Source organism: Clarias gariepinus, chromosome 7 (assembly GCF_024256425.1).
Source record: "Clarias gariepinus isolate MV-2021 ecotype Netherlands chromosome 7, CGAR_prim_01v2, whole genome shotgun sequence".
NCBI classification, from domain to species: Eukaryota; Metazoa; Chordata; class Actinopteri; order Siluriformes; family Clariidae; genus Clarias; species Clarias gariepinus.
Genome location: NC_071106.1, coordinates 2,440,682 through 2,464,995, shown reverse-complemented (window position 1 = coordinate 2,464,995; position 24,314 = coordinate 2,440,682). Strand labels below are relative to the sequence as shown.

Sequence of the window (24,314 nt, the reverse complement as noted above, 5' to 3'; positions counted from 1 at the left end):
CCTGATCTCGGACTAAACTCCGCGCTTTGCTTTTATAATGTGGAGCAAGCCCGAGATCATATTAATGTAGCATTCATCATTCAAAGTTATTCATATCAGTGTATAGTAAGTGTGATTTGAAAAGTGCTATAACTCCACGTGCTACAGTTTCAGCCCAGTGGAACAATCTGACTACACGTGAAGTGCCATGAAAAAGTATTTGCCCCTTCCTATTTTTTTTCTTTGCATATTTGTCACACTTGTATAGGTGGAATTTTACCTAAACACTTTAGGTGAGAACGTATAGGTTAATATGTATAGGTGAGAACAGCTGATTCACACTTGGGGAGAGTGAATAATTTGCATTTGAATGTTGTCTGGCATTGTAAGCACACGCAGTGACACTAAAAGAACAATAGGATTAATAGGAATAGGAGGCACTAAAGAGGAGGATTTTAATTTAGACTATAAAAAAAATAACCTGCGTCTATTTTTAGGCGTGCCAGCTGCCACTTTTTAGTCTTATAATGCCCACATGACATGCTGGTACAGAGCTGGACATAGCTCTCATCCATGCCAATATTCCCGGGTTTGCGCTATAAAATACGAGTACGACGGCCATCCGCGAACAGCAGCTCCTGCCTCCGTCTGCTTGCGCTTGCTCTTCTTTGAAGTCTCTGGGGCGCGTTCCATTTGCCCCGTTTGCATGCCGCACTTCCGCGTTGTGTGCGCGCGTCTCATTCACACCGCGTAGTAAAATCCACTGTAAACCAACAAACCCCAAGTATTTTATAGCGCGGATGAACCCGGGATCATTAGCAAGGAGAGCTCTTCTTCACTATTCGTGCCTAATTCTGCAGCCCTGCTTCTTCGTATATCTGAAGGAGAGGCCGCCTAACTAGTGAGCGAGAAGCGATATTGATTTGGGCGCACGCCGTGACAGGCTGAAAAAAAACTATTGTCCTCAAAAATGTAACAGATGAGGACTCTGATTAATGTGCAAAAACTATATAATAAAACTATATAAGACTACATGCCTTTATAAGACTCAACTTTTATTTAAGCGCACTCACAATAACGAAAAAACGTGATTTTATAAATGTTTGAAAGCAAATAAGGTGCGCTGTTCTGTATTGTTTTTGGTGAACTTGAGCGCGTCAGAAAATGAACGCAAACGTTTTTTTAAATGGTCAGAGTCAGTCTGCTTGCTGTTTTCCCGACGCGTTCATAATCATTAGTCTACTTCTGCCGGTGCGCTCTGGAAAACTCCATGCATGCGGCTGAGCGCTGATTAAAACTATGGAGTAAATTAAAGAGGAGAATCACGATGCCGAATCGAAGTCCTGAGCCCAAACCTCATTTAAATTAAATTAACAAATATTATAAGTAAAAAAAAAACAATAGCCCACGTTTAGAAACCGTTTATAAATTCTTTTCGACATGAGTTGGCCCGGTGTTATGTGCAGAGCGCCGAGAGATTTCCTGAAGCTCCGAAATCACTGGGGCATTTTTTCTAAATAGATGCTATATTTAATAACTGATGGAGGTTTTGAGCTGTATATACACGCAGTTTTGAGGGGTTTAAAACGAATTAGTCCGAGCAGACCTACATGAAAGGTGAGAAGTGAGTAACTGCGCGCGCTGTCGCGGTGTATATACTGTACAACACGCGTTTATCAACCTTTTGATAAAAACGCTGCCTTTTGTAAAGTGAAAGTACTTTACAAAAGACAAACTGCTTTATTTTAGTCATGAATTCACAATCACATCACATTCCAGCTATTATTTCCAGCCGTGGTTAAATAATGTATGAAATAATTATTAAATGCTGGACACAAACAGCAAATATGATGATTATTATAAAAAGCCCGAAAAAGTTTGTGGTCATAAGATAATATTTACTTAATAATATAATATATATATATAGTTCATTCATGTCTTCTGATGATGTCGACACATTTTTTACGTTTTAAATAAGATATGTTGGCATATTCACGAATCAGGACATTCGCATAGTTAAGACTATCAGATAGCCTATAGGAAATTAAAAAATTAATTTCAACACCATGTAAACCGAGACATTGCCATGTCTTTCACTGTTTTGTCCCTGTTAAAACATTACAAAAAATATATAAGAAACTTATTAAGAATTTTAAAGCACGAATTTGGGCATCTCATTTCATCATTATGAAAATAATATGAAGCACATATACACACATTTATCATGAAAGATCTGTTGTAAAGCAAAATAAAATTCATGTTTGCTTCAGCATTGGGAACAATATTGTTTTAGACTAAGTAATTATACACAATTCTTCGTTGTACAGTACTTGGTCCGGCGTTTAAATAAAGTCCTTCCATGCGCCATCTGGCGGATATTCAGTGAAGCACAACACATTTATTTAAATTCCCGAATGTTGCTTACGGCAAGTTGCGGCGCCCCGCGCGCTAAATTGAGGCATCCCGCGGGAAAACACGCGCAGTCTTAATGACCACATCTGTATGTTACGAATGTGTATCATGAACAGTGTTAAAGCCAGAGTCCAGCAAAAACACCAAACTGAAGGATCGGCTGAGACTGAGACTGATCAGTAGTGACAGACATTTATTAAAATCTGTTTTTAAATATTTAAGTGTTTTAAAGTACAACTTACTGCCCTGAGTTTATTATAGCATTAATAGATACAGATAAGATTTTATTTTTCTTTTGACAAATTCCACCTTCTGTATCTATGATTGGTTTAGTTGTCTTAGCTGTGACAAAGAGCACAAAGGTGGGACTTAAACCCAGCATGTGTTCATTACAGTTAAGCATTTTTGAGTGATGTAAATGCTAGCAGAAGCACCTCACTTTTCCTCTTTGTGCTCTCGTGTGGATGTTTATCACTCAGTGATGATAAAGAGTCTACTGCACTGTGTGTACAGCCTGGACAGAGTAATTAGTTATAAATGTTTAATGTTTATGATGGTTGGTTATCTGTTCTGTATTTAAAGATCTGTGTCTCAGCTGTGTTCTCTGTCTGCAGGCTGAGTAAGAGCGGTATTACAGAGAGAGGCTGTACTGATCTGATATCAGCTCTTACTTCAAACCCTTCACACCTGACAGAGCTGGACCTGAGTGAGAACACCCTGGGAAATGCAGGAGTGAAACAGATCTCTACTCTACTGAAGAGTTCATCCTGTAAACTCCAGAAACTTGTGTATGTCAGTTATTAGCATAAGTTACTGGATCAGTGATATTTTTACTTCACTGTCAGTATATTTGTATCCTGTAGGAACTGATTATATAGTCACTCATTCAGCAGTGCATTTAGAGTAACAATGAATCTTATTCAGGAGTGAACAACTTAACAAGAGAATGTGAGGTCGGTACGTTGGAGTCGGTTTGTGAGTTTGTGCTTAAAAAGCAGCTGAGGCTGAATGTTGATGGGGCATAGAACAGAACCTCTTGCATAGCAAAATTACAGTACTGTGCAAAAGTCTTGACCCCTCCCCCATTTCTTCATAATAAATTTAATGTAGGTTAACTTCAAGAAATTAAAGAAATTTGTGTTTATGTAACATCCTCAGCAGCAACTACATTTTCACTCTCGTGTTCTTCAAACTCTCAGCATTCAGCATCAGCAGTATACTAATCACCGGCCTGAGCATCTGTCCCTTTACACCTTTAGAACTGCTTTAATTCTTCATGACTATAGATTAAACAAGGTGCTGGAAATGTTCCTTATAGATTTTTGTCCATATTGACATGAGAACATCACACATCTCGCTGCACGTCCATAATGCGACTCTCCCGTTCCATCACATCTGAAAGGTGCTCTATTGGATTGAGTTCTGGTGTCTGTAAAGTGTGTGAAAATCCCAGTAGATCCGCAGTTTCAGAAAACATCTGGCACTGACCTAAAGTATTAATTTTGTAGTCTTTACAGACTTTACAGTCTAATAAATTGTTTTCGTCCACACAGAACATTGGAGAGTCTGTACAAAGACTTTGCTTTTCTCATGTATTCCTTTAGTTCATTGATGTAAATCTCCATAACACACTGTATTTCTGCAGCGCTACAGCTCTGTGTTTTGGCTCAGTTTGCACCTCACATCTACCAAAAAGCCCTAAACTACAAAACACACACCATGTCGCTTAAATGTTTATGAACTTAAGTGTGATTGCTGTGTTCTCATCTGTCTAAGGAACCACAACCAGGGGGAAATATAGTAGGGTTAGATTCAATCTTAATAAATGTTCCATATATGAAACACCAAAATGAATCAAAAGAGAATAAAAGACTTTTATCCTCTATACCCCTTATATTGACTTACTTTTGTTCCAGACTTTCAGACTGCAGTATAAGAGAGGAAGGATACACTGCTCTGGCTGAAGCTCTGAAATCATCTCACCTGATAGAGCTGGATCTCAGAGGGAACGACCCTGGAGACTCAGGAGTGAAGCTGCTCACTGATTTACTACAGGATCCAAACTGTACACTGAACACACTGAGGTGAGGAAAACAATAAACAAACAAACAAATGAATAACTCACTAAATCAATCAATAAATAATCTAGATGCTCACTGAAAATGATTTAATTCTGCTAAATGATTTCATTACAATTATTCAGTGTCACTATATCACATCGTAATGTTAAAGGGTTTTCTGATTATCCAGGAAAAAGTTCTGAATAGAGTTTTGTATTAAATAAACCTAAACAATAACACTACAGACTGTTATTAACTGATTATTAAATGAATAATAATTTATTAAGAAATGATGGTTAGTGTGCACTAATTCTGTAGCTGATACAGCCGGATACAGATACACATTAAAATCAGAAACTGAATCACAGCTAAAGCACATAACCATCAGTTCCTTGTTGTTTCCATACACAGTTATTAATGTGCTGATGTTATTTACTCTACAGGTTGTTAAAAAGTGCTGATGCAGCGGAAGCCTGCAAGTGTCTCACTAACATTGTAGGTAAAAACCCGTTACTACACAAGGAGCTGGATCTAACCTACAGAACTAAAGACATTAAAGTGAATCAGCTCTCGGCTTTGCTGCAGGATCCACATTACAGACTGCAGAAACTCACGTAAGACACAACTCTACATGTGGGGATCGAACCGAGTATAAACAGTTAAACACTTTTCTCTTAACATTCGAGGACATTTAGATAAATTTATTATAGATAGTGATGTAATGGCTGATTTGTGGGTGTACATGTGATTTCATATTTTTGTCCTTAAACATCAACACAATGGATTTTACATGGAGCAGTTAAGATGTAATTTAAGTGTAGATCCCTTTAATTCAAAATGAACATGAATATTACACTAACCCTTTATAAATGATAGATCCTAAAATAAGTGCCTCTATTTTCACAAGCTCAAAAGTAATGGGACAAACTATCACAGAAAAAAAAATGCTCACAGTGAGTCGCTCATAGCAGTTTTGGTCCTACTTTTATGAGTAGGAGTAAGAGCAATTAAATAAAATTCTTAAATGTATTTTTTTAATAAAAATTAATTTGTATAGTGCTTTAAAAAATGTTCATTGTCGCAAAGCAGTTTTACACAATCCAAAATTATGGAAATGTGTGTGAAATGTAAAAAATGTGTATGAATCAAAATGATTAGATCAACAATCTACATTCAAACAACATTCATTCATCGACGTTCTTAAAATGCGAGATCACTCCTATCTCTATCAAAATGTAGGAGAGCTCTGGAGGTCCTAACTGGTTAGTAGTAGTGAGGAGATTGTAGAGACACGCGTAGAGGAGAGACGTTTTGATAACACAGAGAGACATAGAGGACATAAATGATACCTTTGGACGAACATGGAATACTTTTTTAGTAACACATCACATGCGGTCTGTAACTGGTTCTTTAACACATTTGGTATTCTGTCACCACAGGTGAATACTACTTTACATTTTTTAGTAGCAGTGAAGATGCACCTTTGAAACAGTGATGATTTGGGTTTGGCACAGCCAACGATGTGGGAAATAATAAATCAAACTTTGCTCTTACAGCACCACAGATCATGTGCAGATTCCTACATATTCCTCACATTATCCTGCTTTGATCACAAATTAAAATCAGGGCACTAACAAGGTAACTGACCCACACGGTGACGTGAAAAATGTGACGTACAAACTAGTGATAGAAAACTGATTGTACAAATATCACCAGCATTTTAATTTAGTTTTTATTTTCCACACCCACTGTGCTGCTCCTGGTGAGATTTTGTCCTGGACAGCTGCCCATGTCACCCCTACCTCAGTCTGTATCTGGTTATGTTTACGGTGTTAGAGACGGACAATTCTCGATTGTGTATCGCAGAGAAACTGATATGTTTTCTGCTGGACCCAAACGTAGTTATTACACATTTTTATGAGACACTGTTGGGGGAGGGGCAAGCGTAATGGGTTTCTTGGGGATGGGCACATTGTGGTGGATTTGAGGTTTGAAGGGACTGTGGACATGTGGACAGAGAGAGGTCTGGAGTCAGGTCAGGCCCAGCAGCTTTCCATATGTTGATGCTACAGAGGGCCGTCACACCTCATGAGTGCTCAAAACAACTGTGGAGTGTCAGACAAGTCAAAACTGGCTGGAGGTTGATTATTGTCTGTCAAAGTTGTTAAGATCCTCCACCTGGTTTTTCCTTTTGTAATCTGTGATGGTCTGGATGCCTTGTCACATCCTTCATGGATTTGTGTTACTATTAATGTCCTCTTCTATCTGAGGTTTGTAGTTGCATTTTTCAGACCTGATGTCTCTCTTGAGGTTTGCGCAGACAGTGCTGCAGGCTGAGAGATCTCATGATTTGAAGGTCATGTCTCATATTTATAATCAGATGTTTGACTTCGCTGTTCGTCCATGGATCCTCATTTGGGTCACTCAGATGCTTTTGCTAACGATGACATTGTCAGCACAGTGGTTAATGTAAGACAGTACAGATGAAGTGTTCACCTCCAGGGCAGTCTCATGGACAATTATATTCCATTCTGTATGTTCAAAACATAAGTTCTAGTGCTAGTTTAGCGTTAGCATGTGGCAGCATGTCTAATCCCATGGCAACAGTGACTGTATGTTCCCTAGGCGATCAGAAATGAAGCATTAAATATTCCAAGTATGGAGAGCAGAATGTACGAGTGTGTTCATGTTGGTGCATCATGTTTCATTAATGTAAACACAGAGCTCTGTCGGCACGATGAAGTGAGCGGCCTGCTGGCTCCACTGTGGTATTCAGTATGTTGTGGTTCAGCCATGTCTCCATAAAAATCTAAATACAGCCTCGTTTATGGTCCTCTGTGTAGCGATGGTCAGTTAGCGACTAATCTTACTTTATTTATTTATTTATTCATGCCCAGGCAGTGTATTAACCCAGTAACCCAGAATGATGAAGTACTTTCTTCTCTCTCTCTCTCTCTCTCTCCTGCAGACTCTGTAATCAAAATCACATTTCGTATCTAATAAATTGTACAGTTGAGTTTTGTATTATAACCCTAATGGTTATGTTTTTTAGTTCTCACCCAGTCATATGAGTCTGGTAAAAACAGAAGAATGTGTGTATGAAGAGCACAAACCACAGTTTAATATAGTAGTTTATAATACCACTTTAGTCATTTCTATATCTTTCCTTTCTCTGTTGGACCAAACAGTATTTTCTCTCTGCAGACTGAGTGGCTGTGTAAGTGTGAAATCCTGCACTGATGTGGTTTTAGCTCTCTGTACAAATCCATCACACATCAGAGAGCTGGATCTGAGTTGGTGTGAACTAGGAGACTCAGGAGCGGAGAAGCTCTGTAATCTACTGAAGAAACACGAGTGTAAACTGGAGACACTGAGGTGAGTAACTCAGTGATGTGATGAAACAGCTTTTTTTTTATAATGTATTTATTATTATTTTTTAAACATTTACAAACAGTTACAAACCAAACACACACAAAACAAAGAAAGAAAAAAAAACAACAACATCTGGCTCACCACTTCGTTAAATAACTGTAAGACAGAAATAAAATAAAAAAACACGCAATCAAAATGCTTTACATATTTGTATTTCAATATACCACACAATTACCTTTTTTAAAATTATTTATTTTTCCCCCTTTCCCTTTTTTCTTCCTTTCTTTCCCCTTTCCTTTTATAAACTCTTATTAAACAAAACCTCTAACAAGAATAGAGGATACATCTAAACCCATATATCTTAAGAAAGGGTCCCACCTTCTATGAAATATGGCATTTTTACTGTTAACAGCACAGGTTAAAAAATCCAGAACCATATTCCAGAATAACCCTGTGCCAAAATACCCTAGAAGGGGCTTCATCCTTTAACCAGTTCAGAAGAATACATTTACTTGCGCAAAATGTTAGAAAATTACAAACGTTGCTTTTTATGTTTGTCTAAGACCATATCGGTACATATTCCGAGCAACAAGTGTTTTGGGTCACAGCCAATATTTATAGACAAAATAACGCTAAGTTCTTGCTCCACCATAATCCAAAATTTTTAAATTTCCCTGCAAAACCAGAGACAGTGAGCAAGATATTCCTCCTTTGTTTTACATTTCAAGCACATTGAAAAGGAGTCATTTTTAAACTTGTAACTCCATGATGGAGAGATATGAGCTCTGCCGAAATGTCCTGGTTTATGAGTAAAGTAGTGTCCTTTTTTACAAAGTCTCCTAATTGTAGATAACGAAAGAAATCTTGTCGTGGAATACTGTACTTTACGACTAATTCGTTCGAAGGACAGTGGGCGGGGCGGCGGCTGACGACCAGCATGCCTTGCGGGGATGTCGGTGTGTTCACCATGTTGGGGAAAGGTGTTTGGGTTAGTGGCTTCGGCCCTGTTTGTGTGTGGGGGTGTGACGTGTGAAATGTGCTCCAGTTCAGGCTGAAGCTGAATTGGATGTAGGCTCCTGAGTGAAGGTGCTGCTCATGCCATACCTGCTGTGTGCCTAATAAAGTACTCCCAGCCATTGCATTGGGCAGCAAATAAGCTCACTCGTCTCTCCAGCATTCTTTCCGGCGTAAAAACGCTACATTGGTGTCAGAAGTGGGATGGAGAGTAACGGGTTCGAGCGCACAACGGAGGACCTTCTGAAAATCCAAGCGGGCCGCCGAGTAGCGGAGCGACTACTCGCGCAGAAGAAGCGCTTTCCTGACGGAGCTAGCGCGAGCACACCACGTCAACCAACGCGGAGCGGCAAGAAGAAAATCCCGGCGCTGGATCTCGGGGCGGAGGCTGACGTTGCGCAAGCGCCAGCTACAGCTCCGTGCGCCGTCAGCCGGCAAAGCGACGGCGCGGGTGACCGTAAGGCCGAGCGCGCTGAGCCCATAATGGCGGCACATCACGGCGAAAGAGCCGAGCGACCGCCCGCAGCTCAGTGGCGCTCGGTAGATGAACCTAGCTGGGGACAGGGCTACCCGTCGCGGCTAGGCCTCGACACCGCTTCCGAGATTCCGCGGCGACGCCGAGGCCAGGGACAGCCGGACTACCACTGCAACGTTCTCAGGGACAGCGTACACGAGCAGCCGCTAAACTAGCGCCAGGAGGACGCTGGGTAAGCCGCGCTGGGCTTTACGTCGACTGTGTGCTGGACGGTGTCTTACTGTGGGTGCTCGTGGAGCGCCATCGCGACGTAGAACCCTCGACGCTGAACATTCTCTCTGTGCAGTCCTCCAGGCTCTCAGCCTCAGGTGATCAGCCATCTGAGCCAGTGTGCAGCCGAGTTACTGCGTCACCCGCAGTCGCTCCACCGGTCTCACAGCTGAACTGTGAACCGCTCATCGCCAGGCAGAAGGGCCCCACCCAGCGCTCGCGGGCACCGCTGCAAGACTTTCGGGTGGGGGCACCTATGGGGCGAATGGGCGTGGACACTCACAGCCAGCTCGATGTCATCTACCGGGTGCGGTTGGCGGGGCGGGCACGAGTTTTGCTCCACCTTACCAGCCGCACGCCGGGGAAACATCGAACTCTGTGGAGGCCGGACCGCCTCAGGACTACGTTTGCGTTCATCCCTCACCTGCCAAAGTGTTCACCCTGATAGGGAAGGGTGTTTGGGTTAGTGGCTTCGGCCCTGTTTGTGTGTGGGGGTGTGAAATGTGCTCCAGTTCAAGCTGACGCTGAATTGGATGTAGGCTCCTGAGTGAAGGTGCTGCTCATGCCATACCTGCTGTGTGCTTAATAAAGTACTCCCAGCCATTGCATTGGGCAGCAAATAAGCTCACTCGTCTCTCCAGCATTCTTTCCGGCGTAAAAACGCTACAATATCATACAGATTGATGAGACCTTTATTTGGCCAAACACGAAAACTTGCATCCTCAGTCCCCGGCAGAAAATCCACATTATCACTAATAGGAGTAAAAGTTGAGGTGAGCCTGGAACGGCCCTCCAAACGCCTAATGACCTGCCATGCCTTGATAGCACTTATCGTGATGGGGTTACTACAGGCGGCTTTTACAGATTTAAACTTCTTAAGAAAAAGCAAATTTACCAAAAGGAGTTTGCTGAGTGAATTTTTAACATCAAACCATACTGTTTTAGGTCCTCTATGTTCCCAGTCAGAGATATAACATAAGTGAACACTTAGCTGATATTTCCGGATGTGGGGTAGGTCGAGACCCCCCACCGAGGACGAAAGCATTAAGGTTGACATTTTTATGCGTGCTTTCTTTTTTTTGGCCCATATAAAAGAACTAAACCAATCATTTAACTTTTTAATTGTCTTATAAGTAAAAATTATTGGAATCATTTGAATGGGATGAAGTAGTTTTGGAAGAATATTCATCTTCCGGAGGGAGATCCGACCCACCCAAGAAACATTCCACCTCTCCAAGTCCATCCGGATACACTCAAAAAGTGGAAGAAAGTTTACTTTATACATCTTTTCAAAGGAGCGGGTAACATTAATTCCCAGGTATATTAAACCTTTAGGGGCCCATCTAAATGGGAAGGATGATGATGCTTGGGGTATTTGTTTTAAACCACCTATAGGCATTGCCACTGATTTATGATAATTAATTCTATATCCCGAAAATTTACCAAATTTATCAATCATGTCCGAGAGAGCCGGGGAAGAGATATCTGGATTCATCATAAATATCAAAATATCGTCAGCGTATAAGGCAATCTTATGTTGATTTTTCCCTATTGTTAAGCCCCTAATTTTATCTGTTCTTATAGCTTCTGCCAGTGGTTCAATTAACAAAGCAAATAAAAGAGGCAAGAGAGGGCAGCCTTGTCTTGTTTCTCTCCCAACTTTGAATGTAGTGGAGCGACATCCATTAGTCAGCACGGCACCAAGAGGCTCATTGTACAATAACTTGATCCACTTGATAAGGTGCTTACCAAAACTAAATTTATGTAATGTGTAAAATAAATAGGGCCATTCGATGCGATCAAATGCCTTTTCTGCATCCAAGGAGATCACAAGGCCCTCTATTAACTGTTTTTTTAGCAAACTGTATTACATTCAACAAACGGTGCATGTTATTAATAGAGTTACATCCTATAATGAAGCCTATTCGGTCATCCTTTACTAGAACAGGGAGAAGGGACTCTAATCGTAATGCTAGTATTTTGGAGAGAATCTTTAAATCAATATTGTCGATATGATACAATCTTCCGTTTGCTTACCTTTTTTAAAATTAGGAATATATTTGCCTCTCTAAGAGATTGAGGCAAATAGCCTTTTACGAATGAGTCACTGAACATATTTAGTAAGGGATCAACTAACAAATTTCTAAATTCTTTAAAAAATTCGCTACTAAGCCCATCTGGGCCAGGCGCTTTACCAGATTGTAAACTCTTAATGGCCTCTAGAACTTCCTTTTAGATATAGGGGCATTAAGGTAGGTGTTCTGATCCTCTGATAGGGTGGGTAGGTTAAGGGTGGAAAAGAAGAGTTCCGTGGACTGTTTTGTATCCCCTTCTAATTCTGATTTATATAAATTCTCAAACCAGTCTTTAAATGTATTGTTAACACTAGAAGCGCCGCGCCAGTGTCACCTACTAAAAGCGCGGTTCAGCGGTCTTTTGACCGCCTATTGTTTTGAATGGGAAGCTGTTGCTGACACACAATGATCGCTAGATGGCGCTTTCACACAAAGCAAATAGTTTAGCTCCAAGATCAACTTGCACTTGGACAATGCGCCATTCATTCTCGCGTTGATAATCAGCGGTATCTTTTTTCATATTCAACTGAGAAAAGCTCTACTTAATTTTATATCGTATGGAGAACATTTATTCGTTTTTTCATTCTATTTGAAACTTCTGAACGTCTTGAATGGAGCAGGAGCAGTGATTTAGTTCTGAACTCGCTTCCGTGAAATTATCGCTAAAACAATAATGTGTTTGAATAAATCAGATCTACCACAGCAGATAATAAACTATGCTATGTCATTACCGAATCAAACACCACGACTATGCCTCATTTCGTTCGTCGGGAACGTGGTTCACTTGGCCGCGGTGTATTATAAACCTGCGGAATGTTTCACTGTTTATGCCCACATAAGATTCATGTAATAAAAGCGAGTGAAATGTGGAAGTGGCCACTCAATGAGAACTAAATCAAAGATTTCGGTAACTACACTGAGTGTATAGTGATACTAAACAGCTGAACAACTTTATCGTTTACCTCTGAGAAAAAAAGCTGTATTTTGTTTGTTTATATTTAGAATTTTTATAACAGTACAAGCAGACACACACACACACACACCTCCCCTGAGCCCTCGGTAAACATCCAATCACCGTCGGTATGCAAATGAGTCAAGACGAAGCCTAACGTGGGGTCGTGTCTGATTTCAGCGGTCACGGAGAGGAAAGACTTTGAAACAGATGCAGCGTTTTTTTCAGTTACAACAAGCACAGCGATGAGTCCACGTTGTTTCACTGGTTATGACATAGTGACACTAAACAGCTGAACAACTTCACTTTTTTGGGAAAAATAGCTGTATTTTGTTTGTTTATATGTAGAATTGAATAAATAAATGAATAACACCTTCATATCCCCTCTCAAGAGAGTGCCATAGTCTATTGTTAGTTTTAATGATTTGGCTGAAACTAATTATCACTACATAAGTACCCCAACACCATTGATCATGAGTTTCAGCTGAAACTAATTGTGTGTGTAATATGTGTGTGTGTGTGTGAGTAATCGAGGCCGGCTCTACGCAGAAGAGGGGCAGCGCACCCTCAAATATATTTGTCTGCACATGTTAATATATTCCTAAAATTTATATATTAAAGAAGCGTCCACGGAGTGGACCAGTTTATATATTAATCTTAATATTAATATATTAATCTAAGCTTGAACTTATCATTGTTTCGTTCAGATTCCGCTTCAGTGTGTTTCTTAATCTTTCCCCACATTTTTGTGTCAAACTATTATACACATATTATATATATGTGTATTTATATATATTATATAACAAATAAAATCCGTATTACTTGACCCTGAAGTTTAGTTTAGCACACAAAAAAACAGAAACGTCCTTTCTGGTAAATCAACTGCATATGTGTTTTATTTACAGCAATTCTTTAAAAATGAATATACATTGTACAGTACAAGGTAAACACGAGGAAGATTAAAAAATGAAAAAACAAACAGTATGTCTACTTTATAAACAGCTTAGTATATTGTGCGTCGAGATGCTAAAATCCCTTGCATGTTGCCCCTATATTTTGTGCTTCAATTCCAAGTGAAGAGATATTTGACCGGCAGCCTAGAAACAAAAGAACTGTAGGTGTGATCACAACCCCCTCCGAACGACCGTGCCATCAATCACTGACCACCTCAGAAGTTCCCTCCAATGTATGCTGATGTTTTGCAAGTTTTTTTAGCACCATTCAAAGGCTTACAATTCATTGAGCTTAGATTACTAGCAGATGACATAAGTTTTGTTTCTGAACATCTGCCGCTTGATTTTTATTTGCTTACGAACACAAGTTCCCTTCAACAGTGTGAATTCTGCCCATGATGCTTGCATCGCTTTATTAACATTCCAAGCATAGCTTTGGTGCATTCTTTGAGCATTTGCCACAGACAAGCCGCTTACAGGTCTGGCAGATATAAGAGGTTTTGTTCCCTGCACATCTGCCAATTTGACACTGCCTCCTTTTCGCAGGTGGAGAAGGAGTTTCAGGTAAAGGTCGCTTGCATACCATTGCCATTGCCCCTGCTGCCTTTTCCGTTTTCTGTTGCGCACATAGCTCCTTTACCAACTCCAGAATAAATCTCCTCCTGCTTATGGTCACATTCATGCACTGTTTATATAGAATATGTGCATTAATTGCCGCCAGGTCTAGGAGGTTGTAAAACACAGCCACGGGCCAGCGCCGGGTGCCTGCCTTTACTGAATACAGCCGAGCCATTTGATCCATAACATCAACGCCAACTTTAGTGCTGTTGTAGTAGGAAATTGTTTCAGGCAGTTTTTTTTTCGACATTATCAGTTGAAACTGCCTGATGCATTGTGCTCAGAAGGCATACATTTTTTTTCGTTTTGCCAGATAAATCGTGAGCGTGGCCTTTCCAGCCTTCAACAACCTGGTTGAATATCGTTCAAACTGTGCCTGTGTAAGGGGGCATTTCTCGTCTGATGTTATTAATTGTGCCAACAATAGTGGTTTTATTCGCCAAAAGATTGTTTGCAAGTCCCAACGAGGTGAAGAAATTGTCTGTTGTTATATTTCTTCCTTTCCCCAGTATTCATTTCTTATGAATACCAAAAAAAAACTAAATTTTCAGTTTACATTTACATTACATTTTAAGCAGATGGGCCATAAAACTGATCATATGTTTATATATATATATATATATATATATATATATATATATATATATATATATAAAGAGTCAAATTCAGGCTTTTACTATAGTGGATTCCAAGGACTTGTAACTTAAAATGTAACGTTTAGCTTAGATTTGGTTTATATTGGTTTATAATCTTATAGTAGAAAACACGAGGTAAATTTGACTATATTCATTTACTTAGGTTAAATGAATTGTAAGCCTTTGAATGGTGCTAAAAAAATTGCAAAACATCAGAATACATTGGAGGGAACTTCTGAGGTGGTCAGTGATTGATGGCACGGTCGTTCGGAGGGGGTTGTGATCACACCTACAGTTCTTTTGTTTCTAGGCTGCCGGTCAAATATCTCTTCACTTGGAATGGAAGCACAAAATATAGGGGCAACATGCAAGGGATTTTAGCATCTCGACGCACAATAAACTAAGCTGTGTATAACATAGACACTATTTGTTTTTTCATTTTGTAATCTTTCTCGTGTTTACCTTGTACTGTACAATGTATATTCATTTTTTAAAGAATTGCTGTAAATAAAACACATATGCAGTTGATTTACAAGAAACGTTTCTGTTTTTTGTGTGCACACTTAAGCGGAATCTGGACGAAACAATGCTGATAAGTTCAAGCTTAGATTAATATATAAACTGGTCCACTCCGTGACCGCTGAAATCCGACAGACGGTAATTGGATGTTTACCAAGGGCTCAGGAGAGGTGTGTGTGTGTGTGCGCGCGCGCATGCGTGCGCTGCAGCCTGTCCCTTTTTCAGCGGATTTTTCCGCTACTGCAGATCAGTTTAGCAACTTTATATCAACAATATATTTAATATATAAATTTTAGGAATATATTAACATGTGCAGACAAATATATTTGAGGGTGCGCTGCCCCTCATGCCCTGCGTAGAGCCGGCCTCGATTACTCACACACACACACATATTACACACACATATGAATTAGTTTCAGCTGAAACTCATGATCAATGGTGTTGGGGTACTTATGTAGTGATAATTAGTTTCAGCCAAATCATTAAAACTAACAATAGACTATGGCACTCTCTTGAGAGGGGATATGAAGGTGTTATTCATTTATTTATTCAATTCTACATATAAACAAACAAAATACAGCTATTTTTCTCAAAAAAGTGAAGTTGTTCAGCTGTTTAGTGTCACTATGTCATAACCAGTGAAACAACGTGTTTCAAAGTCTTTCCTCTCCTTGACCGCTGAAATCAGACACGACACCACGTTAGGCTACGTCTTGACTCATTTGCATACCGACGGTGATTGGATGTTTACCGAGGGCTCAGGGGAGGTGTGTGTGTGTGTGTGTGTGTGTGTCTGCTTGTACTGTTATAAAAATTCTAAATATAAACAAACAAAATACAGCTTTTTTTCTCAGAGGTAAACGATAAAGTTGTTCAGCTCATAGTGTCACTATACACTCAGTGTAGTTACCGAAATCTTTGATTTAGTTCTCATTAAGTGGCCACTTCCACATTTCACTCGCTTTTATTACATGAATCTTATGTGGGCATAAACAGTGAAACATTCCGCAGGTTTATAATACACCGCGGCCAAGTGAACCACGTTCCCGACGAACGAAACGAGGCATAGTCGTGGTGTTTGATTCGGTTATGACATAGCATAGTTTATTATCTGCTGTGGTAGATCTGATTTATTCAAACACATTAATAAAGCTTTATATCCTCAGGATGGGTCATTGCATTTTTTAGAGATAATTGCAACAGAAATTTTTAAACAGAATGAACAAACTAATGAATTTTCTCGAAACGTTATAAAATAAAGTAAAGCTAAATCCTCTAAATCTCCTTATAAAATATCGCTGATTATCAACGCCAGAATGAATGGCGAATTGTCAATATTTCACGGATAAAATATATATATATATACATATATATATATATATATATATATATATAAAACTGCATATATGGAATGAAACCTGAGACAGTTACACACTGAATGACGCATAGATAGTATGCGCGATTCCTTGCGCCATCTGCTGAGAGAAATGAGAATCGCAGGTTGGAAAAGGCAGGAAACGGCATGACCGGCGCGCAGCTGTCAGCGATTTCACGTAAATAAGAGCAAAATAGCTTTATACTGGCTTTTACTGGTGCGATTTTGAAAATTTAAGCATACAGGGTGATTAAGCTCACAGATCTAGGAAAAGTCATGGAAGGAGGGTCCTGGAAATTGAACGAGTGTGAAGTATTTTTTTTTTTTTACCCCCTTGCGGTCAAATGACCGCTGCTCGGCGCTTCTAGTGTTAATACATAAGTTGTCTAGAAAGTGGTTACCTCTCCCATCCACTATGGATATATATCCATCTAAAAAGAACTTGAACAAAAAACTGTTGAACATCGACAAAATTATACACTTTTTCTCCCGCTGGATAACGAGAGCACCAGTGAAAAGAGGTCTACTAACGACAAAAGGAAACCAAAATCCAACCCGATAAATTAAGCGGTAGTGTTGCTATTCATGACCGCATAACTTAAAGAATACAGTGAACGTGGTAAGTCAACATGCCCCAATGTTCCAGTTAAATTTACCTTACTTAAGCTCACACCAATGAATAATTATCTGGGATGCCTGTTGTATGTGTTGGGCAGTCAAGTATTACCAAAATACCTTCGCTGAGCCACGAAAGTTTACCTTGAGAAGGGCAGGGTATATTTGCCTGTATTCCACGCCTATAGACTTCAAACTTCTTTTAACTTCGTCGAACATCCTGCACTTGCGAAGGAGAGATGCAGAGAAGTCTTGAAAGAATATCACTGTGCTGTCTCCCTATTTCAAAGGGGAGCCACCGGTCCCAAGCTCCCGCGCGACATTTAACACTCGTTGCTTGTCTTGGAAGTTGTGAAACCTCACTAAGATGTGTCGCAGTCGCTGCGAAGGGGAATGCTTGGGGGCGAGTGATCGCGTTCTCCCTCTAGTTTTATACAGCCTGACTTCGCAGTAATGCAAAGAGTCTTAGAAAGCCATGTCTCAAAGAAGCATGTCGGGTTATCACCTTCCACTAATTCCATAAACTTCAGTAATTCGTTTATTATGCTCGTCTAGCTCAGGGCGATACAGTTGCAACAACTGTGAGATAGGATCCATCTTTTCGTCAATAAGCTTAGAGATATTGGCTGTAATCTCCGCAACCATGTCGGATATCGATAACGCAGACGGACTCGTGCTAGCACTAGCAGCGTCAGCTCGCTCTTTGGCCTCGTCAGAGTTGTTGGCAATCTGCGTTTTCTTACGTGACATGTTTTCTGACTGCCGCAAAAAGTAATTATTTATGCTCATAATGACCTACGTAAAATTTGTACTCCGTTTGTATTACGCGGTTGTAATAGTAACAAATTCAGCAAAGTGGCACCACCGCTTAACCACACACAACCTCCCTTCAAGCCGCCATCTTGAAAACCTCGATGAAACAGCTTTAATAACGTGCAGTAACAATAACAAAGCTCTCGTCAGCACTAACAAGTAATGTCTAACTAACTTGTCTAACCTGCTGTTTAGATCTGATTTATTATCAGTAATAAAGAGTAAATAAGAATTTATTTGAGGAGGATGTGGGATTAGGAACAACTAGTGAGAGGTAGACACTCACTAAAGGACAGAAAAAAAAAATTCAACCTGGACGTCTCATCACCGGATGAATTTGTTATGTGTTAGATCTTAAGATGTCCACATATTTTTCATGGTCAGATCAGAACCTCACAAGGACATTTAGATTACATTCAGAATTAGAACATTTATTTCTAGATGTATATTGGACATTCAGGTTAGAATTTCTTTTTGTCCTGTGTAGTGGAACTTTTGAATTGTAGCTATCAGTAATTTAGAGAACTCTTAATGTGGACATCAAATGTATACATAAACACCAATATTTACTAAAAAAATGACAAATGCATTTTTTTAAGCATTGCTTTTCCAACATTCATGTCCAATTCCTTTAAACAGGTTCAGAGATATTTCAAGTGGTAGACAAATCTTGAGCAAATAAACACAAATAAAAAATAAAACTATAAAAAAATATATGATAAATATAATAGTACATTACTAAGTCCTACTGAATTATTTTCTTTAGCAGATTACAAAATCTGAAAATGATCAATACCCAGTGGTGGATAAAGTACATGAATCCTGTACTTGAGTAAAAGCAGAGATCACCTGGGTAAAATATTACTCCAGTAAAAGTCCTTCATTTACATAACTACTTGTGAAAAAGGAAATAATTTTTCACCTTCAAATGTACTTAAGTATCAAAATTAAAAGTCCTGGGATTTTATTATGGCTTTATTGTTATTTTATTACTTTTGTGATTAGACACTCGCTTAAATTACTTGTTGAAATGGCCTTTGTGTCACTCTGGGCACAGATCTGTTAATACAGTGTGTTCAGAAAGTGTCACGCTCTCAGCGCTCTGCGCTGATCTAAGACCGCTCCTGTCATTTGACATTTCCATTCCCACGCTGTCATGCTCTTTATCACACACCCTTGTTTTCCCACGCTGTCATGTCACTTCCACGCCCCCGCTCCGCCCCGCCTGCGGTTTCTCATTCAGCGCTGATTTCTCTGAGCTTATAAGGAAGCGCAGTGCACTGGGTCTTTGCCAGATTATTGTGTCTCTCGAACCAGTTTTCTCGCGTTAACTTTGATAGCCTTCACGTTGCTCACGACCAAACGCGCGCTCTCTCGACTACGGCTTATCTTCACGTCTCGGCAAAGTCACCATGCTGACGGACTTCCCAGCTCACGACCCAACATGCGCTCTTGACTACGGCTCGTCTTCACGTCTCAGCACAGACACCACGCTAATGGACTTCACTGCTCACGACCCAACGCGCGCTTCCACGACTACGGCTTATCTTCATGTCCCAGCACGAACACCACACTGACGGATTTCCTGGCTCACTATCCAACGCGCTCTCTCCCTGACTTCAACCCAGCGCCACACTCGCGGCACGATTCCAGCGCCTACGGATTTGTCTGCTCTGCACGCGCTCATTCATCCTCGACCAGACAACGCCTCATTCCTGCGTCTGCACCTGCGTCTGGATCCGCGTCTGCGAACCGACAGACACCACGTCTCTTTGTGACAGATTGTGTCAGAATAATCTGGCCATACTATGGATCCAGCAGGATTAGACAGGATGAGACAGGCGCTGGACAATCTAGGCGCTCTCCTTGGGAAACATCAGGAGGAGCTAGTTACTACCAGACAGACGCTCACTGACGTCACCGCCCAAATGCAGCAGCTCCAGATACCTGCAGCACGATCCATGGCCCCTTCACGAGAGCCACGCCTGCCAGCGCTCCTCCCGATAAACTCACAGAATCACGCCCACTGCTCTCGGTAACACGAGTTATCAGCGGCCAACCTCACCCCATCCAGGTGCTCATCAACTCCGCTCCGATCGGAATCTGATCAGCTCCGCGACGACCAAGGCGTTGTCCGTCCAAGCTCTAGATGGGAGCCCCCTTCCAGCCATCGCCCACAGAACCCTTCCACTCACTCAAAAAACATCTGGGAACCACTTTGAGGAGATCTCCTTTTTCGTTATTAATAAGTCCTACGCCGCCTTAGTCCTCGGTCTTCCATGGCTAGCTCTTCACGGTCCCCAGATTGACTGGATCAAACATGTGATCACGGGTTGGAGCCCCTCTTGCGCCACGTCATGTCTTCACTCTGCACTCCCTACACTCCCTACTACAGCCAAGGCCGAGTACACCCCAGATATCTCCAACGTCCCCGCTCATTATCACAATCTCCAGCAAGTCTTCAGCAAGACCCGAGCCATGTCGCTTTCTCCTCGTCGCCCGTACGACTGCCCCATCGACCTTCTCCCAGGCACCTCTACGCTCAAAGGCCGACTGTACTCCTTGTCTCGCCAAGAGAGAGAATCCATGAACACAAACATCACAGAGGCCCTCGCCGCCGGAATCATCCGCCCATCCTCCTCCCCTGCGGGGGCACGCTTTTTCTTCGTGAAAAAGAAAGACGGGTCCCTTCGTCCATGTATAGATTACAGGGGCCTCAACGAAATCACTGTCAGGAACCGCTACCCACTTCCACTCATGGCGACCGCCTTCGAACTGCTCCAGTGGGGCCAACACGTTTGCTCGACTTACACGAAACTCGACTTGCGAAATGCTTACCACCTTGTCCGTATCCGTGAGGGAGACGAGTGGAAGACAGCCTTTAACACCCCTACGGGACATTATGAATATTTGGTGGTCCCCTTCGGCCTCACTAACGCTCCCGCCGTCTTCCAATCCCTTATTAATGATGTTCTCCGCGACTTCCTCAATTCCTTTGTATTCATTTACCTGGATGACATTTTAATTTTCTCTCAAGGATTGGGGGAACATCGTCACCACGTTCGTCAGGTTCTCCAGAGACTCTTAGAGAACAACCTCTATGTCAAAGCGGAGAAGTGTGAGTTCCACACATCCTTCACCACCTTCCTGCGGTTCGTCATCTCCCCGTCCATGTTGGAGATGGAACCAGCCAAGGTCTAGGCTGTCACTAGCTGGCCCACACCAACCTCACGGCGAGACCTCTAACGGTTCCTGGGGTTTGCCAACTTTTACCGCCGCTTCATACGAGGGTTCAGCTCCATCGCGCCTCCCCTGACCTTGCTAACCTTCACAAAGACCCGGTTCCGCTGGGATAAGGAAGCCGATCAAGCCTTCGCTAAACTCAAGCAAAGATTTACCTCTGCTCCCAGTCTCACTATCCCTGACCCATCTTTTCAGTTTGTGGTGGAGGGTGACGCCTCCAATACCAGGGTTGGTGGATCCTCTCCCAAAAGTCCACCCAAGACAACAAAATGCATCCATGTGCATTCTACTCCCGTCGTCTTTTTCAAATCGGTGCACTTCGTGCCCCTTTCTAAGCTGCCATCTGCCAAGGAGATTGCAGAACTACTCATCCTCCATGTATTTCGGCTCCATGGCCTCCCCACAGACATTGTGTCAAACCAGGGTCCTCAGTTCACCTCGCGGTTTTATGTGCGTTCCAGTGCTGCTTAGGCTACCAACCTCCACTCTTCCCAGTCCAAGAATTAGAGGTGGAGACGTGGCTATGCGCTAGGCGAACTCTACTACGAACCATCTCCTCTTACAAGAAACAGGCAGATCGCCACCGCACCAAAGCTCCCAAATACCGTGTAGGAGACCTGAGTCTCATGCCCAAGAGTCATGCTCGCCACAAAGGACATCCCCTTGAAGACTCTTTCACGTAAACTCTCCCCCCGCTTCGTCGGCCCGTTTACTATAACCAGGATAATCAACCCATGTGCAGTCCGACTTCTTCTCCCCTCGTCCATGCGACAGATTCACCCCACGTTTCACGTATCCCAGCTGCGACGCGCCATAAGTTGTCCATTCGAAGACATCGCGCCAGCTCCACAGCCTCCAAGCTCAGCAAGCGGCACTTTAGCTCCGCTGCCGTCAAGCGCCGCGGACGGCGCCTTAGCTTATCCGGATGTCGTGCCAGCTGGGCTGTGTGGCACGAAGACCCCAATGCCAACCACTTCACCCAGCGTCGGGGACATGGGTCCAGGGTCAGTTTGGCCGTCTTTAGGCTTGGGGAAATCTGTTCTGCTTGTCCTGCAACCCAACCCAGAAAACAATATCAACCGCCTTGGTGTTAGGAGGCAAGACACGGAGCACTGGAAAGGGAGCCCAGGACCTCCGTTAGCGCTCTGGAGGAGCGTTTTTAAAGGGGGAGTACTGTAAGGGTTAACCCATAGAGGGCGCCAAAACGCCACTTATTATGTTTGTTTTGTTTTAGTTTAGTTTCAGTTTGACTTCATTTCCCATAGGGCGCCTCGGTCAGGTGACAAGAGCGCACACCTGAATCGAGGCGAGTAATTTAAGTTGAGTAGTATAAATGGCCTGATTCTAGTGTAGTCAGGCGTCTAGCATTAGTTATTATTGTTATTTTGATGATGGTTGTTTTTCTGTAAAGAGCGTTAATATATTAAAGGTCTCTGAGGGCTCTAGGAAAAGAGCTTTTGTTTTTGGTTTGTAACTGTGCTAATATATCATTAAAAAGAAATGAACTCTCAGTCTGCTTCCTCTGCATTTATGCCTCACCAGCAACCGATTCGTGACAATTTTATGTTTCTTCAAGCATAACAGTCAAAATCCATCACATTAACTTTAATGTGTCATTTACTTTAAATTACTGTCCATTTATAATTTTAAATAATTATTAATAATTTAAAATTACTGTTTCTTTGTATTGAAATAATATTGAATTGAGACATCAAAATCATGTTTAGTATTTAATAAATTGTACAGTTAAGTTTTGTATTATAACCCTAATGGTTATGTTTTTTAGTTCTCACCCAGTCATATGAGTCTGGTAAAAACAGAAGAATGTGTGTATGAAGAGCACAAACCACAGTTTAATATAGTAGTTTATAATACTACTTTAGTCATTTCTATATCTTTCCTTTCTCTGTTGGACTAAACAGTATTTTTTCTCTGCAGACTGTATGCAAGTGTGAAATCCTGCACTAGTGTGGTTTCAGCCCTCTGTACAAATCCATCACACATCAGAGAGCTGGATCTGAGTGTGTGTGAACTAGGAGACTCAGGAGTGGAGAAGCTCTGTGATCTACTGAAGAAACACGAGTGTAAACTGAACACACTGTGGTGAGTCTGTCAAAAACAGAAGAATGTATATAAGATTGAAGAACACGAACCAGAGATTTAAAAATGTGTTTGTAATATTACTCGAGCCATTTCTCTGTCTATATTTATTACAATATTATACAGTATTTTTCAAACTATATAAACCTGACTGGTTATTAGATTTAAGGATTCTTATGTGATGTGGATTTTTTATAAAGCGGGAGGGTGTGGCCAAAAGTTATTAACAGCAAGGTGTGTATAACTATTAGACAGCTTCTTTACCTCAGACAAAATGGTACAAAAAGAGATTTAATCAACACCAAAAAGTAAAACATTTAAAAATATGTGCAGAAGCCCAAGGTGTCAAGACAAGTTAGAACTTTTTCAGATGTTTTATAGACAGATGAATTGAGTATGATTTATGATGGACCAGATGGATGGGCCTGTGGCTGGATCACTAAAATCAACTCCTAAACCTACTGCTAGTTTCCAGTAAACATTTTCTTTAAACAGTGATAAAGGAAAAAGTCTGCTTCATTGAAGTAGTACATTGCACAGAGCTCCTGATTAGTTACTGCTGATGCTGAATGCTGAGTGGTTGGAACAGACAAGAGGGGAAATGAGGTCGCTGCTGAGGATGTTACATAAAGAAGTTTCATCATGGTGCTTGATGGGTTTTGCAAATACACTTGACAATACTGTTCTTGCTAGAACTGTTCCAGAACAGCTGACCTTCATGTCTAAAAATAACAGCCGACTGTTGTTGTTGTTAATTACTTAATTTCGGAGTTTTGAGTTTTAGTTTTGGAATAAAAAAAAAAAACAGTATTGCACTAGAATATAGAAAATAAA

At 41.3% G+C, this 24,314-nt stretch overlaps 1 protein-coding gene and 1 long non-coding RNA gene across 2 annotated transcripts in view; both read left to right on the top strand.

The window, feature by feature from the left end:
- The window catches only part of LOC128527602 (NACHT, LRR and PYD domains-containing protein 3-like), a 159,120-nt gene that overhangs the window by 16,081 nt on the left and 118,725 nt on the right, over positions 1 to 24,314 (top strand). The gene's annotated exons all lie outside the window — the stretch shown is intronic.
- LOC128527624 (uncharacterized) lies at positions 4,893 to 23,465 on the top strand. Its single transcript, XR_008360898.1, has 3 exons — positions 4,893 to 5,065; positions 7,656 to 7,826; positions 23,319 to 23,465. It is a non-coding gene; the product is annotated as an uncharacterized LOC128527624 (long non-coding RNA).